This window comes from Embiotoca jacksoni, unplaced genomic scaffold (assembly GCF_022577435.1).
Source record: "Embiotoca jacksoni isolate LCO1_2020_lvr unplaced genomic scaffold, fEmbJac1.0.p SCAF_19, whole genome shotgun sequence".
Taxonomy (NCBI): domain Eukaryota; kingdom Metazoa; phylum Chordata; class Actinopteri; family Embiotocidae; genus Embiotoca; species Embiotoca jacksoni.
This window is the reverse complement of record NW_027185329.1, coordinates 8889255-8907459: the sequence shown is the minus strand read 5'-3', so window position 1 is coordinate 8907459 and position 18205 is coordinate 8889255. Positions and strand designations below refer to the sequence as shown.

General features: G+C 42.1%; 1 protein-coding gene across 7 annotated transcripts in view; it reads right to left on the bottom strand.

The window, feature by feature from the left end:
* ptprsa (protein tyrosine phosphatase receptor type Sa) overlaps window positions 1-12966 on the bottom strand; it is a 228639-nt gene extending 215673 nt beyond the window's left edge. For all 7 annotated transcript variants that reach the window (XM_069153384.1, XM_069153386.1, XM_069153385.1 and 4 more), the window contains exon 1: window positions 12705-12966. The gene's annotated coding sequence lies outside the window, so the exon portion shown is untranslated. The remainder of the gene's footprint in view (window positions 1-12704) is intronic.
* Window positions 12967-18205: the final 5239 nt, after the last annotated feature.

Genomic DNA, 18205 nt, shown 5'->3' with positions numbered 1-18205 from the left:
GGGGGGTTGTCCTGGGTGTGACAAGGGAAGAAAACATGTCTTCCATCTCTGGGAAAATGAATCACAGTGATGAACGGGACAGCTTTGAAAAATCGGCAGTCCTATTTGGGGTTTGTCAAAGGTCTGACTGATTTATTTGGCAGGAAGTGATGGCGAGGAGGCTTCTACATTTCCATGTTTCAATTCCAGAAAAGAGAGCCAAGCTAGGGGCAATTTGAAGGTAAACTTGTGAGCGTTTCTTTGCTTTTCTCATTTCAGGGATCAGAGTTGTAAAAAAAAAAACAACAACAAAAAAAAAAAGGGCAGGGTGAGTAAAAGAAAAGGACAGGGTCGGGAGTAAAAGGGGTCAAAAGAGAGATTGAGGAAAGAAAAGTATGAGGGAAAGGGGCAAGAAGTGGGAGAAAGTGCGAGGGAGGCAGATGGAGATAAGAAGCAGATAGGTTCACCTCTCATTAGCTCGCCTGCCACACACCACGCCACAAAGCAATGCACCTCCCAAGGACATGAATTAAAGAGAGCCAACTACCTCAGAGGAAAGCAGCCCCGCCAGCACTTAGCCAGCTCCCATAAACAACCAGCTCGCATTTGTCACTTCCTCTTCACCCAACAAGGCGACAGCGGAAATAAATTAGTTTTAAGTAGACCTCGTTCCTCCTCTCCCTCAGCATCCTGTTCTTGCCTCAGCAGCAGCTTTGAGCGAAAGGCGCAAACTGTTGCACAGCAAAAAAGGTAAAAGTCAACAACACAACTCAAGTAGCAGTTTGAGACCAGAAGGTAATTGTCAGAGTGGTAGCCAGCATAAAAATCCCCTTCTCTGCATACCTCCTTTCTTCATTTTGTAGGCATTCGGTCTTTATCAAATCAACATAAAAGGAGTACAATAGTCAGGTGAATCCCTGCAGTGACAAATAACCAAGTGATGCCCGGACAAAAACAATGCGACCACAAATTGATTAAGTCTTGAAAAAGCAAAGAGGGGAGCTACAAAGGAAAGCAAATAGATATAAACATCATCAAATTTGTTAGTGTTGCAGTTCTTGGAACGATTTTCTTCAAGCCAAAAATGAATCACTGAGAGACCAATAAGGAGAAGAGTACAGCAAGGTAGTTCAAAGCAACATCCTGCTTCAGTCAGAGGGCAACGGGACAATGAAACCGCGTTGAAAAATAAATGCAAAGAGCTGCTTGGTGAAAAGGTGTTGCTCCAGATATCAGTGAAAAACAACGGATCGCATTGCCAGATGACTTTGCATTGTATTTCTGCAATTACCGCAAACTGAGCCACCTCCAACCTTTTTTTTTTTTTTTTTTAACCAGACAAGCACGTTTTCTGTTGACCCCCACACTGCGGTACTCAGTCATCAAAACAGAGAATATCAGCACAAACAGATACAAAATGTATTGTTTCAGCATGAAGCCATCAATATCTTGATTAGCTTAAATGCATTTTTTTTTTTTTTTTTTTTTTTTTTTTTTTTTTTTTTTTTTATGTCCACCAGAAATTGGAGAGTGTTGATCTGGAAGTGCCCCTATTCTGTCTGCTTTGATCCCCGCCACAACCCTGGTGTGAACCCGTCAGTGTCAATGAGTTGTGTCTGCTACCAAGTTTTCCTCAGTGTCTCAACCATAACAGCTGGAGCGACTGTATTAGTTCATACACCGATATGGCACGGGTGATGCAGACGCTTTCTGGATGTTGAACAGAACAACAAAACTTCTACGCCGTGGCGATGGAAATTTCCAGGCACTTCGAGGAACAAGAGTGTTCCCTGTACTGCGTGACAGCTGAAGAGAACACTGGAATTTTCGCTTTGCTCTTGGGATGAGAGTAGTAGTTCAGTCGGAGTGTTGTCGGAGAGTGGGGAGAGCATGGCGGGTTCGCCGCCCTATATCTGCGAAAGGCAACAAATGAAAGGTAACGGTCTGACTAGCATCAGGGCTTATGAAAGGAGATACACTGAATGTGGGTAATACACGACTGTGCTTACCTCCCACCTCGATTCCCTCAAATCTTTCAAACCCCTGAGCTGCAAAGCATGACCTGAAGCTGCTCCTAAAGCTCTCCGTCGCCCCTTATCCTCTTTCTCATTATGTATCTATTCCTCAACAGCTGGGACACGCTCTTCTTTTCGCCTCATATCTTTGGAACCTCCCCTCAAAAAAAAAAAAAAAAAAAAAAAGAGGCAGGTTACTGGAATTCCTGACATGCCAGTAACGCCATGCTTTGCAGAGCCACCCGCTCATCTACCATCAATCATCTTGTGCGGTGCTGGACAGGAATCACAGCAACAGGACGCATCGGCCAAGGGGACCACCCTCACCCAAAGATTTGTGTATGGGACAAGTCATTAAGCACCCTCGCTGAGGAATTAGTTAATGACCTTAGCTGTCTCATTGGTGTAAAACAATGCTCCCCCCTGACACAAAAAATAAGAAAATGAAGAAGGTTTTCTCCCCCTCCTCTGCCCCTCTCCACGATCCTCCGTTGTAATCGTGGTAAATACTCCGCTTGCATTAGGAGTTTGGCCAGGGTCCTGCCATTAAAAGGCTACTATTGAGCTAGCCTCTGGAGAAAACACAGGTTTGTTAATCAAGCGAAGGCAAAACAATTACTAGAATCCGATAATCAATGTCCATGGACAAACAATAAATCCTCAGTGGGCGCATGGGAGGACAACAAGTGGTGAGAAATGGCATCCTACAAATGAAAGAAAAACCTTCTGGTATGCTATCGTTCCCTAATTGCTGCGCCACTACACTGTTTAGCCCATCTGATTAGGCTGTTTGACATCACCTACGTAATAGCCACTACAAAGTCCTTTTTCCTTTTTCTGCTTGCTCAATTCTGCATGCTTGCTCGATTTCACTAACGGTTCAAATCCTTTGAGGACTTTGAAGTTGCTTCTTCTTTTGTTAGTTTTGAGAATTTGTGTGACTTAACATATCATTAAAAATGAAATGTCTGTAGGATTAATGTAAAGGCAGAAACAAGATTAATGAATTGGGACTTTAAAGATGCCCATCATATGGAATGCTGTAGGAAAATAACTATAGGAAATTGATTAAAGAAGTAATTGTACCATGAAGGGAAAATTCAAATAGTGGATTTTTTTTGGTTAAAAAAAAAAAACAAAAAAAACCCGAAGCTTATGTTTTAGAAAAAGCTTTAGAGAGGTCACAAGGGTGAAACCGTTGTGAAATGAAGATATACCCTCTCAGAATGTACCAGACATAATCTCTAGACCATACTGATGGAAATTTCAATTCTGGTTGTCTTCCACAGGATCAGAAATCCGGATTCGGCAGCAGAGTCTGGGTGGAAAGCCTAATAGGGTGCTGGGAATTACACTTAGGGAATCAGGTAAGACAAATCTGTCTGGATTTATGAGAGCCGTGTGAGCTGCTAATTGCAGAATATAGACCGGGCAGAGGGAGGGGAGTTAAGGATGTGGAGGTGGGCGTGTAGAGCTGCAGTGTGCTGCAAAGACGGATCACACATCCAGCCCTCAAAACTATGAAAGTAGTATGCCGATGGGATGAAATAAAACGTTAAATCATCCTGTTTCTTGCGACATCTTGAAACAGTTGAAGTGGCCACTAAATTTCTAGGTTTTTTTTTGGTTTGTTTTTTACTTTGTCCTGCGGTACATAACACTGAAGGCAAGAATACTGCAGATTATTATTATTATTATTATTATTTTTTTTTTTTTGCACAAAAGGTGATCGCAGCAGAAATAATGATCTGGCAGTCACCCTGGCATATCTCCACTTAGCAGAATGGCAACCATAACTCTGGCATGATCAATAGATGTTCATGACTTGCTTTAAAAAGGTCCCATCCTCCACCCTCTTCCTATCCATCTAATCCGGCCTTATTTCCAGTCAACTCTTCCTGCCTCTCTCATCTATAATTCTACCTCTGATGCTTCCTTACCTCATCTAGATAATCTTTCCTCCCCTCCCCATCCTTCTTCACCTACTTCTTTTTCTCTTCCTCTTTCTTTTCCTTTAATAGCTTGTATTTCTCCTATTTACTTCCTTCCATCTTTTCTAATTTCTATCACTTCTCTTTCATCCGCTCCTCAGTATCTTCAACTCACTCCTTTCTACCTTCTGTTTTCTGTCACATCCTTCTTTCATCTCCTTTCTTTCATTTCTTTCCCGCTGCATTCCCCTTCATGTCATGTATCCTTCCCCCCCCTCCATCCTTCCTTCTTCCCTCATCATTCCTTTCAACCGTCTCAAGCAGTCCTCCTCCTTCCTTCCTCTTTCAGCGCTCCCTTCACGAACTTACCACCTCATCGTCTTTCTTCTTTGCATCTTTCTCCTCACCTTCGCACATTATCGTTGCTTCTGCTGTGCACTCTCCTGTCTTCCCTTCCATTTCCCTCTCATCTCCTTGCATGCCTTTCGCCTGCCCTCCATCTCTTCCTTCCTCCACCTTTCCTTCTCTCCCTCATACCCCTCTCCAGCCATTCTTTCTCCTTCCATCTGCCCTTTCTCCTTTCCAAATGTCTCCCCCAGCTCTCCTGCAACCTGCAGTTCACAGGTTTCCCAGGGCACATTGTTGCATCCCAACGGAAGCTTGCACAGCATTCTCCCATAAATAATTGAAGAGGCCCCACATGGCCAGGCACGCTCAGTCTAAATGGATTATTCTGGGGGAGATCAATGCCGGCCTGTGAGGGTTTTATTAGGGCCTGCAGATGAAATGTACAAGGCCACCGCCAATGCTCTCCTCCCTCTGTCTTAATTCTGCCCAGCTATTGTGCAACAGTCTCTCTGTCTCCCTCTTCTCCTCGCCTGCACCTTCAACCATCCGCCCACTCCAGGTGATGACCCCACAACACCCCAAGAGAACCACGGCTGGCGCCTTGCGTGGCTCTGAATCAAACATAAATGACTATCCAAGACAGTGTATGAATCATTCATTCTCTATGATTCCTCTGACTATGATGCAGGCTCGTAGTAAACAGGCGAGACAGTGTTTTGTTATTCCTGCCGTTGTCACAATGCATCAGCCTCACTGACCCCGACCATCATCAGCCTCCACTCACCAGCTTGGCAGAAAACACCCGGCGACAGAGTCGGTCCTGACCTCCCAGGGACCTTCAGCAAAATTCTAACAAGAGGCCCTCCTACCCGACCCGTGGGCCATGTAAACCACTTGTGCAAGCGACCGTCCAAACTGGCTCCCACAAATGACTGTTTCTACTATACTCAATGGATGGATATTATTTACTGAGGGATGTTTATTGCCCAGTAGGCCCAGCTAAACCACATTTAAAGTCAATATTTAATCAGCAGTCAACCCATTGCTTTCCATCTCTCTATACCCTGAATGAGAGACTAGATCTTCACTGTCTTGTTTTCTTGTTTTGTCTTTAAAATCATGTGCGCTTCTAAGAGTGCCATCATGCCCATGAAGTATATTGTCTGGACTGGCCCCCACAGAGGTAGCTACTGGAAAACACAAGTTGAATTTTGTGTATTCCCATATAAACGCATTTTCAAGCACTACGCGGTTATATTTTCCATTTTAGCAAAAGGAAATAAGTAGTTGTACTTCACTGTTAAAAAAAAAAAGGGCCATGTTTTGTTGGACATTTCAAGCACTCTTGGGGGCCCTCTGGCGACCACATGGCACTTACTTCCCTCATGTGTCGGTCAGGCTTTGTCCTGTGACATCCACAGGAGATGTCATTGGAAAGACAAGGGGGGAGGTGAAATGCTACCGTGACCTTCAAGAGTTACAACCCCTGAGAGCGGATGACGGCTGCAATGGCGAATAAGCCTGTGGAGAACTGTCTCCCCGAGGAGATTTACATCTGTCTCATCCAGAGAGAGGTTTCCTAATTGTCTGCTTTCCGGAAAACATCCTTTCAAGCTGGCAGCGATGGATGTTTGTTTGTTGCACGGATCTGTTGGATTCAGATGGTAAATAAAGGGATGAATATGGCACTATTTACCGCCAAACTTTAGTCACGGAAAATCTCTTGCATGCTTTACCTCCGTACCCGTCATCTAGTCGATCCCCAGTCATATTTACAAAAGGAGAACAAAAGCTTAAAGCTGAATTAACATTCAAACAAGCACGTAGCGGCAACGACAGAGTCCCTACACCAAACCTGTTCAGCTGATACTGTGATATTTCTTCTTAGTGCAGTAGCAACCATTCAATATAAAGCCAGGTTTTTGTTGTTGTTTTTACAAAGGTTCAGGTACAGTAGAGATGAGCTGAAAGGCATCGTTTTCATCAATCTCTATGTACAATAAGAGCTCAAGGCCTGTACACACATAGTTCCTTTACTGTTTACCAAGTTTGATTATTGTAAACCAGATGGGGCTCGCAAAAAAAATAAAAATAATACTAAGGTACTAGATACATGTAGGTGTCCAGTTGTTGCAAATTGTCTCAAAATGTAGACAGAACTTGGTCAAATCTGAACTCAGAGAAATGACACTCATTTTACAGACACTGGGACTTCCACTTTCTGGGGATGTCCATTGCAAGATATTTCTTAAAACTCCAGAGCTTGCCAGAGAATCATCAGGCTTTTAAGTAGTAATCCAGTGACAGCTGTCTTCCGCGAGTACACTGCAAACAGAGCTACTAATGGCTAACTTGGGATACGAGAATTAATGCAAATTTAACTCAACCCTGCGTTATTTACGGGAGTTTGCAATTTAGAGGAATTCCCACAATTTCTCCAGAAAAAAAACATTTCCAAACAAAACTGGCCTTATAAACACAATGAACTCTGCAACTAGCCAACAGTCAGTGGGCTCTACACCCTAACATCTCATCTCAACCCTAAAAACAACCTCATTCCGGTTGACCGGAAAAAACGGAAAAACTGAAATTGACGGGGTTTCTAAGAAATGTGGTCTTATGGAAATTAAGCTACCAAATTTAATTTAATTTTCAGCCATTTCTGTGATGTGCAGTATGCGTATTATTTTGATAACTAAAGTGAAACTCATGTTATATATATTAAATGGATAATTCCAGTTTATTTGAACCCTATTAGCATTATTTCCCATAATACTATTGTGGCTGTTAGCATTGTTAATTCACAGTTAAAAGGTTCCGGGTTCGAATCCGGGCCTGGGCCTTTCTGTGTGGAGTTTGCATGTTCTCCCTGTGCCTGCGTCGGTTCTCTCCGAGTACTCCGGCTTCCTCCCAACATCCAAAGACATGCGTCTCAGGTTAATTGTTAGTTCTACAAATTGCCCTTAGGTGTGAATGAGAGCGTGAATGGTCTTTGTTTCCGTTTGTCTCTATGTGGCCCTGTGATGGACTGGTGAACTGTCCAGGGTGTACCCTGCCTTTGCCCAATGTGAGCTGGGATAGGCTTCAGCCCCCCCCCCCCCCTGTTCAGGATAAAGCGGTTATAGATAATGGATGGATGGATGGATGGACTATTGTGGCTCTGCATGATGTGCTACCTAGATTTGAAGGAAACTAGGAATCATGCAGTTTTCCAAATAAACAGGAGTCTTACATGTAACATTTTAAATGCTTTTCTTTGAATCTAAGTGAACATGAACACAGGAAGTAGCGGCCTGGAATGGCCATGATGATCACTTCTGCAGCTGGAGCAGATATGCTGGGACAAGCCAAACCAGAACAAACCAGAGTTATTCTTTAACACAAGTCACTCCTATTTCAAGAAATGTCTTTCAGTTAACCATTCTGCCCCGATATCAAGTGCTGTTCTGTTTTCCTATTGCCAAAGTATTGTTTTGATATTGTTCTCACATGGAAATACAGTTTTAATAGAAGGGATATATTGCCCCAGTTTCTCCTCCACTGTCACGTCCCCTCTGATTGTGTTCTTTTCACCACACCTGAACACATTATTTGTTGCCATAATCTCAGGTTGTCTAAGCACACACATTACCTTGGCAATTATCCTTGAGTAAAGAGCCTTTGAATGCTGCTTTAACCTGAAGTAGGACTCCTAATGATTATGCTGCGTTCTTCTAACCAACAAAATTGAACCATGACAAGGTTGCATTTTTCCCTCCACTATAAACACTGAAAACAACATAATCAAACCTTTCAAGCAGAAAATAAAGGGGCACAAGATACTTCCTCTTGCCACTTAAGCCCTTACACATTGTTTCAATTGGAATTGTGACTGGCAGACATGAACAGACACTGCTTTATGGAATAGCGTTTGGAAATGAAGCTCAACACATTAGACAGGGAGGGGAGGGCCCAGAGGCTTTTAGCCCCATCCTTCACAAGCATTTCCTTTCCTTCCTGGGAACGGAGGAGCAATTTTGCATTATTCCAGGATCTCCCAGCTTCTCCCCTTCCTGACATCATGGCATGTTCCAGGAAAATGTGTACATATCAAAGCCATTAAAGTGTCAAGCTCCATGGTGGACTCAATCCAGGTCAGACTGCTCATGGAAAACATGCGAATAGAGCATTTTGCCCCCATTCTGACAGTCAAAACTTTCTCTAAAGAGCTTATATGCGAGCTACTTGAAATGACAAACCAATGTTCAAAAGATGCAAGGACAATTTCTTTTTTTGCTGTTAGAATATTCCAGAACTCATTTGCATACGGATTTGAGGACCATATGCTTCTATACAAGATTCACTGTACAATATGCCACAGATGGACACACGGCTGAGTAAAGAAGTGCTCTGTCACATCACACTGTCCCTCATTTGCTTGTCTTTAATAATTAAACTCTAAATTACCTCTGCAGAGGTAACTACTGGGGTTTCAGTTACAGATGTCAATCTTTTGCTGTTTGTTATATTTGCACTGACCATTTACAAATGTTGAAAGCAAATAACATTTGTATATTTACATGTGGCTCAACGGGGGAAGGTGAGAAAAGTGCGAGATGAGATGGTCTGAAATTGACATTCTGCTACTTAGAATTTCAAATTCTGGCAAGGGGGGAGGGGGGACGGTTGGAGTGGGAGGGGGGGGTGAGAGAAAAAAAACACAGCCCACTGTTTATCTGGAGGTGACAACTAACAAGCGCTCTGCTGGTAATTAGACTGCCGCAGTGCACATGGGTGAAAACTCTCCATAAAGTGTGCTTATGATTAAATATTTTCTTCTCTCTCTCTCTCTCTTCTGTCTGCTCTTGCTTTACTGTGTCTGGGCTCCCGCAAACAGCTCTGCCAGACATCCGCATCCATTTCCATTTTGACTGCATTAATGACATGGCCAAACACTTCGACTTGGTGGCCTGTAATGAGATTGCAGAATGTGAATTATGGCTCATTTTGTAAATGTAATAAATGTATATATTCTTGTGTGTGTGTGTGTGTGTGTGTGTGTGTGTGTGTGTGTGTGTGTGTGTGTGTGTGTGTGTGTGTGTGTGTGTGTGTGTGTGTGTGTGTGTGTAAGCAGGTGCACATCTGTCACCATGTCTATTTGCACATGTGGGGTAAGCAGCGGCGGCCCCTCTTGCGTGCCTGAAACTATCTTGACCGACCGCCCGAAACTATCTTGACCGACCGCCCGGCTGGTGGCAGGTAAGCATGATTGAAGCCCTTTGCTTGAACATGCCATCCAATCACCCATACATACAAAGAGGCTGGCTGATTGATGTCAAGCTAGGAAGTGTACACAGGGAAAACCAAACCTGTATGTCTCCATTACTCAGATCCACCTCGCTAAAAGGTGACCGATGACGCTCTGCACTCTAAAAACTACACAGGCCTCATAATGAGTGTTTTCAATCTTTGACACATTTGTGTGTAAAGAAAACACAACAGGAATTGACCTTGCACCTCAGCTTTCTGAGCTACCAAGATTCGCAACAGGGTATCTTTAAAGGATCAAGAGCCCTTTGAAGAACCTTTTCATCAAAATGGTAACATGAGCCTGGCAGTAGTTCACACTAAAGTTACCATTTTGATGGATTACATGGTTGTTCTTCGAGAAATCCTTTATTTTATAGAGAAGAATAAAGTTTTCACTGGGTCCTTTCAGATTTTCGAACAACCGGCATCATTCCACATCGTTTTGGAGTGCGTGCTCTCTATGTGCAACACGGGTATTAGATTGCTGCATGAACAAACACTCGGTGAGCAGACGCTTAATAAAACGTGTCCAGCCCATTAGGTATTAGGGAAGGACTCCGGCAATGGCTGTCCTTCTTCGCAGACCCAGCTGTTACGACAGCGGACAATGAATGATCCTCTCATGTCGCAGTGATCATTGGGTGGCACCATAACTTAAAGACTGAAACATATCGAACGTCTCTGTCGAAGTGGGAATCAGAACTACAATTAAAACTGAAACATCAAGATTTTACAAGTAGTAGCCTGAAATCAGGTGCTGTCACACATAAAAAGATATAACATGACAAAGACAAATAGGGAGTTGATGCAAATCTCTGTGTTAAACTGCACACACCAACTCATGCATTACATCATTTGTTTCATCCCCGTGGTTGAGCTCCACATATTTTAATGTCTTCCTTGCAGGAGGCCAAACTTTCTGCTGTTATTGAAATAAAATGTGCATGAAATATGGAAATGGCAAAACTCAAGAAGCATATGATTGGGTGCCAGAATAAATCTGTGGCAGCATAAGTCTGAATATAATTTAGAAAGGAATGTAGGCTATTTCCAGAGAGGTTTGGTGCAGGCAAGGGGTGTGTGCTCCCTCTCATCCACTGGTGGATGTTACCTGCCTTGCTCTATTGTTCCTGGGCATTCATTAGTGTGTGTGTGTGTGTGTGTGTGTGTGTGTGTGTGTGTGTGTGGGTGGGTGGAGGAGGAGGGGGAGAAAAAGGGAGTCACTCCAAATTTCTCGTGTGACGGAGCATAACAGGGAATTGTAATACACAGCAACATCATAAATTTGATTACATTACATAGCTCTGCAAGCCTGTAAGCCATTTCCAGGAACCATAAAAAAGCTATAACTAAGTTACCACGGGTACAGAGAAAAATGAATAAAGCCATTTTCTTTTAACAACCCGGGCGCGGGCGAGATATTGTTCTCTCCTCTGGCTTTTATGAGCTCTGCAGAGCCGCGATGCGCTCATTGCGATCGAAACAGGAGACAGAACAAGATGGAAAATGCTCAACTTCGGGAAAATGATAGACGAGATTGTTTTGTGGCAAATATGTCAACGCGAGCCTCCAAATAAACACCTTCATCAGATATCAGAAATCTCTAATGCTCTCAGATAATGAATCCGAATCGTGCGGAATGCAAAAACAGGACAAGTGTTTGCCCTGGTTTGAAATAATGAAAACACAGAGACCTCTTGCGCATCTTTTGAAACTTTATCATTATACTATTCCATTTCAAGTCCATGGATCTGGCAGAAAGACTGCGTAATTTAGAAAAATCAAATAAAACAGGTGAAGGAAATGTAATTTATTTTAATTTAGAAATCAGTAAAAGTTATTTAAATGCGATGCAAATTTTAATAATTTATATTTATTTGGGGGTTTTTTTAGGCTATAATTTTTGGTGGCGAACATCAAATAGCTTGTCAGACATTTCCACGGGGACAACAGAGTCTACCGGAGTTTCCAACCATCAACAAGGGCATCACCAGCACTTAGAAAAAGTCCGTGTCATTGCTGTACTGACTCCACCTCGGCGGGGATGTGGAAAGCTCGAGTGGCGTACCTCGATGTGAGCCCAACTCCTCTCCACACGCCACAGACAACGTGATGCGCAAAAGCAAACCCGATCCAGGGGTGTGTGCCAACACTCTCAAAAGTCCAACATGTATATCTTGGGCTTTAACGTCACATCAAACAGCCCATCGGCTCTCGCGCACTCACAGAGAGAAGAGAAGGGGGGGGGGGGGTAGAGAGAGAGAGAGAGAGACAAAGAGAGAGAGAGAGAGAGAGAGAGAGAGAGAGAGAGAGAGAGAGAGGCGAAAGTGGCAGTTACGATCTATGGCTGCAAGATGAAGTGAACGTGTCATGGCTTATGGGCATGCTCATATCTGTAGATTCTAATGCAAAGCATCTCACGACTGAGTGGTAAATGAAACACCCCCTGTGGAGATGCACTTGCTGGATGGACACACACACACACACACACACACACACAAACACACACACACACACACACACACACACACACACACACACTCACACGCCCGGAAAAAAAAAAAGATGATTCAGAAATATGCATAATGTTCCGGAGCTATTCAAGGTATACTGAGAGTAAAATAAATCCTTGACAAGCTTCGTTCGTCTCTCCGCTACAGAACCACCCGGGTTTCTTTAATTCAGGAGATAAAAAATTGTAATTAACTCTCAGTGGGAGAAATTGAAAGGGAAGTCGTGTTTGTTCCGACCGCCGTTCAGAATGATGGATATCTTTGGTGTTCAAGCAGCAGATCTGCTCCTCCACCAGCAGCTTTGCGGTGGCTGAGTCGGATCTCCCGCTGAGTCCGGGACTATCGAGCATCTCGCTCCATTGCTGAGCTCCGTGGCTGCTTGAACGAGCTTCTTTGCAGTATTCTGAAATGATGCTCCGCTTTGGGCACTTGCCATCGCCTCTGAGCAGGTGCTTAGACGGCAGAACGGCGCACGACTCGTGCGCTCCGAGACCAATTGCCAAAATGCCAAATTTTTTTGTTGAAGCTTTGGTACAATGATAAAACCGTGATTCGAATTCCCAGCTCTTGTGGGGAAAAGTCGCTGAACACTGTCAGCGGGGGGTAGGGGGGCAGAGAAGTCTGCCTACCTTTCTGTCAGCGTTGGAGTTCCAGCTTCTTTCTTCTCAGCGTACAAACCCCTCACATCTTCATGTTTAAAACAAGCAATAATCCCCCGGTTTGTGTTAAACCTGTGCGTCCCTGCGGCAGGTCCAGTGAGGAGCAGTACACGGGTTCCTCTGCCGGGCTAAATAATGCTTTTAAAATCCACCCCAAGAGCGCAGGTTGCTCAGGACGCGCCTGGGTACGGCAGGAGGAGTCGCTCCCTGAGTAGCAGCCGCCGTGCGCACTTGGAGAAACCAGAGCTCTGTCCGCGCAGAGAAGCTGAGGGAATGATGTCATGCGTCCGGCCCTCCCTCTTCAGCCACCCCTCAACTCACGGCACTCTCCCATCTTTTCTCCTCCTCCGTTAATGGCAATCTATTTTAACATTTGCATTATTATTTTGTTTATTCAGGTCATTTATGTATATACTAAATAATACAAAAATAGCCTGGAGTGAAAGTACTTTAAATTATAAAAATACAAATAAAAAAAATAAAAAAATGTATGCAGCACAGAATTGGTTTTGAGAGATGTTACTTTAACTCAGTGGAATGGAGTAATCTTTTTAAATGCTTCCAGAATTCAATTGAAGCATTTAATGCATTATCACAACCATCTGTCACTTGTTTGTTGAGCACATGAAACATTCGCCCCGTTGTTTAAATGAGGTTTTAGGCTGGAACATAACTTGCTTTGGAAGGTATGTTTTTGCAGTGCTCCATTTGACATGATGAAGTCATGCCGTCTTCCCCCGCCTCACCGAAGGTATCGTCCAGTAGCATTGTCAGCTTGCCTTTACCCGGGATGAGAGGGAAGGCAAGGTAGCACGAAACAGACCAATGCACGCTGCGCAATGTGTGCAGGCAGCCTCCCCCTCCCCGCTGCAGCCGGCGGATCTTAAAGATAAAGTATCATATATTCGCGTCAGAATTAAAGGTGAAGCTCCTGTGTTACACTGCAAATAAAAAATATTTAGCAATTTATTGGGTGTTGTTTGGAATGTCTTTTTTTGTAAATGGCTCTAGGGTAGGGTACATTAAATTTGTTCAAGTTCACAGAATATGAACATTTTGTTGGAAATACATATCTTTGCTCCCCCTTTCTTTCCCAAGGAATGCATGAAACAACAAGAAAAAAAAAAAAAAAAAAATTCTAAATTTGAATTATAACATAATAATCACTAAATGAAGATGTGCATTGTAGTGAAGTTTAGATTAAGGGGAATTAAAAAGCTTATTTTTAACCAATGTATTTGAATTATTTTCATGTACATTTACATTCCTCACAATGCTATAAGCTTATACAAGCTATAAGGTATTTTCTGCATTCTGACTTTGCTGCTGGCTGAAAAAAAAAAACTCAAAGAAAAAAACTGCGAGGGCGTTTAATCAATCAACTTCAGCTGCGGGTTTTACTTAATCAAATCTTTAACGTGGCAGGGCTGCTTTCCTCAACTCCACACAGTATTGCACAGAGGCTCTCACAGGGACAAGCTGAAATGTATAACTTACTGGAGCTCGGCCATTCATGCTTTTTTTAATGCATGGACTTGTTCCTTGAGGGAGGCACTTAGTCTCAGTGGCAAAGATGTGGGTGTTAACAGACATTGGAAAACACAGGTTTTGTGTTTGATACTGTCATCTGTCTGACCAGCCTTCCTTTCATGCAATTCTTCTGTATAAATAAATTGACAGACACAGTCCCGCCTGTTGGCAACAACAGAATGACCTGCGTGTTTTCGAGTTCAGCCATCAGAGATCCAGGAATAAAAACCAAACAAAACTTAGAGTATGAAGTTATACTCTGCAAATATGATATAACTACAAAAATAAAACCACCTCACGTCTGTATGTCTCCGCCAAGTTGCAGTTGACATTTATTTCTATCACATAGTAGTTAAGACTTTAAAGCAATCCTTATCTGTGATCACATTGGCCAAAAAAGCTGATTGACAGTAGACAATGCTTTAAATATGGAAATTTGCAACAAATTCTAAAATGTAAATTCTTCACACTCATCTTTAACCTGACAGCACAGAAGATCTCTACAATCAGCACAGTTTCGAGTTGGGACACCCAAGATTATGTTTACCAACTCAGTATCTGACTAAAATATGGTCATAGCCCACCTTCTGGTCCTGAGTTATGGTGCTAAATAATGGACAGAAAACTACTTTTGCAGAAAAAGTTGATGTCACATTAAAACTGACCTTTTGGATATAAAAATTGTATTACTTCATCATTTTATCCTAATGGACATTTGTGGGAAATTCAGTCATAATTAGCACATACGTTATTGCTTTATTGCCACAAATTGTTTTGCGAGGTCACTGTGACCTTTGACCCCTAAAATTGAATCAGGTAAACATTGGGACCAAGTGAATGTTTGTGCCAAATTTGAAAAAAATAAAATAAAAAATACCTCCCTTCCCTTCATGAGACTAGGACAGACGAACAGAAATGTACATCCATCACAGATTTTGATATTTGTATCCCTCCCCTTCTATTTACTGTGAGAAACATTTTCATAACTGGACCATCTTTATGCACTATATATTTTATGTTGTTACTAAAAATCACAAAGTGTTTGGTCTATCAGTCCCTGAACTTGATGGATGCATTTTACCCAAAATTGTGTTTTCATCATCTTTTCTCTTTTCAAAACATTGAAAGAACAAAGAAAATGTTCAAAGTGATAACTTGACTATGTAAAGCTCAATGAGTGTCATGTATGAGCTGAAATTGCGACAGTGATGAAAATCAAGCTATGTAGAGAGTGGAATAAAACACATTCACAATAAATGTGGAAGGTCCTTTAAAGATGGCAGACCTCAAGTGATTTCTGCATCGTGGGCTGGTGGAACAAAAAGGAGAGGATGAATACACTGATAACTGGAAAGCGTCCCACAGGAGCCAACAATTTCATCATTGTGTGGCCCCAGCAGGGATCAGACTCCTAACCTTGCAAATGGTGAAGCCTTTCTCTACCCACTGAGCTGGACAGGACCGTGAGTGACCTATAAGCCAAACTAAAACGTTTAAGTTCCTTGGACTGATAATTTGATTGTCCTTTGCCTGTCTTTGCCTTTACTTCAGATAATTGGACATTCCTTTGATAATGTGTGCTTGAGTCAGTAAGGGGGCACCAGACACTGTGAGCCAAAAGTCAACAGAGTAAGCAGAAGGGATACAATTTTCTATGAGCTCGTTGTCACAATACTCACAATGTTTGAATATGTATGTCTGGCTGACATAGTTTGTTGTGTTCTCATGTGTTTCTACTCACTCTTTACTCCAGTAAAGAAATAAATATCACAAAATAAGACAAAGAGTAAAAAGAGAAAAAAAAATAAAGTTGCTTTTTTTTTTTTTTGCAAATGCAGATTTTGTGTTTTTTTTGTTTCAAACTTTCTTCACTGCTGGTAAAAATCAATGCGACATTAACTGCAACATTTCTATACATTCAATTTACATCAGTGAGACTAATCAATAAAACGGTTAATTAAATATTCTGCGGGCAAAACGTCTGTTGTAACCTTGCCGTGCCGTCGAGGTGGATGAATCGGAGAACACTGTAATGAAAAAAAGTCACTTACTACAAAAGTATTAATAGATGCCAGCGTGTCTCAGCTGCAGTAGCTTTTTTCAGGGTTACAGCATTAAAAAGGTGCAGCTGAAGTCCATTGGTTTCTAATATAAATCTTTCTCTGTTAATCTCAGAGTGAGAGCAGTAGAAATATTTCATTTGTAATTTGCCTTGAGTCAATTAACTTGTCAGTCTTAAAAGCAGAGTAAAGGGTTATCGCATACGCTCCAGTTGCACAACATGTGGCAAAACCCATCTGCTGTGAGTTTTATGTGTCATGAAGCAGTTAAAAGTCCAGACAAAATACAAGAGACCACACAGAGAAGTGTGGATTAAAGGAAAACAAATTTATATTCAGCATATTTAACCAATATTTAAAATATATACAGACATACATTGAGACATGTAAATCGTTACTGCCTGTGGTGAAATTTAAAGCAAAGAGCAGATCTAATAGAGCCCAAAATAAAGACAAATACAATCCTGCTAGGAGGAGTTGGAGAGTAAATTGACATCCCCAGCCCTCAGGAAGTGCTGTCAGGAAGAGATGATTCTGGTGTGGCTCATCCACCGGACACACCTCTGCCCATCTGACTGCCTCCTCCACAGGAGCCGCAGAAAACGCAGGAAAAACACATGCAAGGTGCCACAACTAGAGTGGGAGGAGTTGTCATAAATAGATTGGATCTAATGTTACCAAAGCAACTGGAGGAAAAAAAATAAAAAAAATCACTGCAGACTATAATTGAATAAATGTAGTTCTCAGAGACTGACATTTTCTGTTTGGATTAAGTTTGGCTGATTATTGTCAAGTTACAGTCTATGATGGCAGCTGACCTCAAAGAAGGTATAGTAATACTTTATCCAGCAATGAACTCTATCAGCAAGTCAGAACACCAAACCAAACAACTGAATTCACTGTAACTTCGAGGAGAGTTGAAACTGTTCTGGACACTTGATAGAGTGTATTGTGGGGGACAAGTAGTACATATGAAATCATTGGGGCTTATATGTCTCCCTGTTTCCTCATAAAATGACTCCAATGCACCAACCTTTCCTCTGGTGTTTTATCTTTTCTGTGTCCCTGTCAGCTCTCCTTCTGTCTAAATAAAGATAAAAGAAGTGGCCCACTCTCCTTTGTAAACAAGAAAGATTGCACCTTGTCTTTGATTTTCTCACAGCATCCCCCTGCTCCTCCTGTTTCATTCCCTCTTTTTTTCCTCCTCACCTACTTCTATTCCTCAATCACACTTTTTCTCCCTCTCCGCACATGGTCCTGCTAAGATGACCTAGCTCCTCCATAACTCCTTTTTCCCTTCCTTAATGTGTTCGCCAGCATGTGGGAAATAGACGCCAATCAGAGAGACTGGATGAGTGGTTTAATTAAAGGAGAAGTAGTGTTCTGTCACCTTGCACTGAGCACCGGCAATCAAGAGCCACTGACTTGAGGAAAAGTCAGACAAGGCCATTCACTGATTGCCGATTTCAGGAATGTTAGTTGACATGATACGCTGGAAGAGCTTTGACTCAGATTAGGGATGAAGATAATTCACATCTTGGGAATTTACTGTGCCAAAGGAGAGCCAGTTTGCAATTTCAGCCCACTCTTATATATACTGCATTAACTACGTGACCAAAGATTTAAATGACAAATTATTAATAATATTTTGGTAGACAGTTAAGTTGTGCATTCACAGACATCAAGCAGTATTGTCAGTAAGAGGGAACAGAGGGTTTTAGCATGAATAAATCTTATCTTTTTAATTTGTATATGACCTTCAAAGACTCTATTGATCATACAATATTTTATTTGTATGAATAAAACATTCATGATATGGATAAATAAAACAATAGGCTCTGGAACATTAGCAGTAAAAACTGATTCATGATTCAGCTTTGA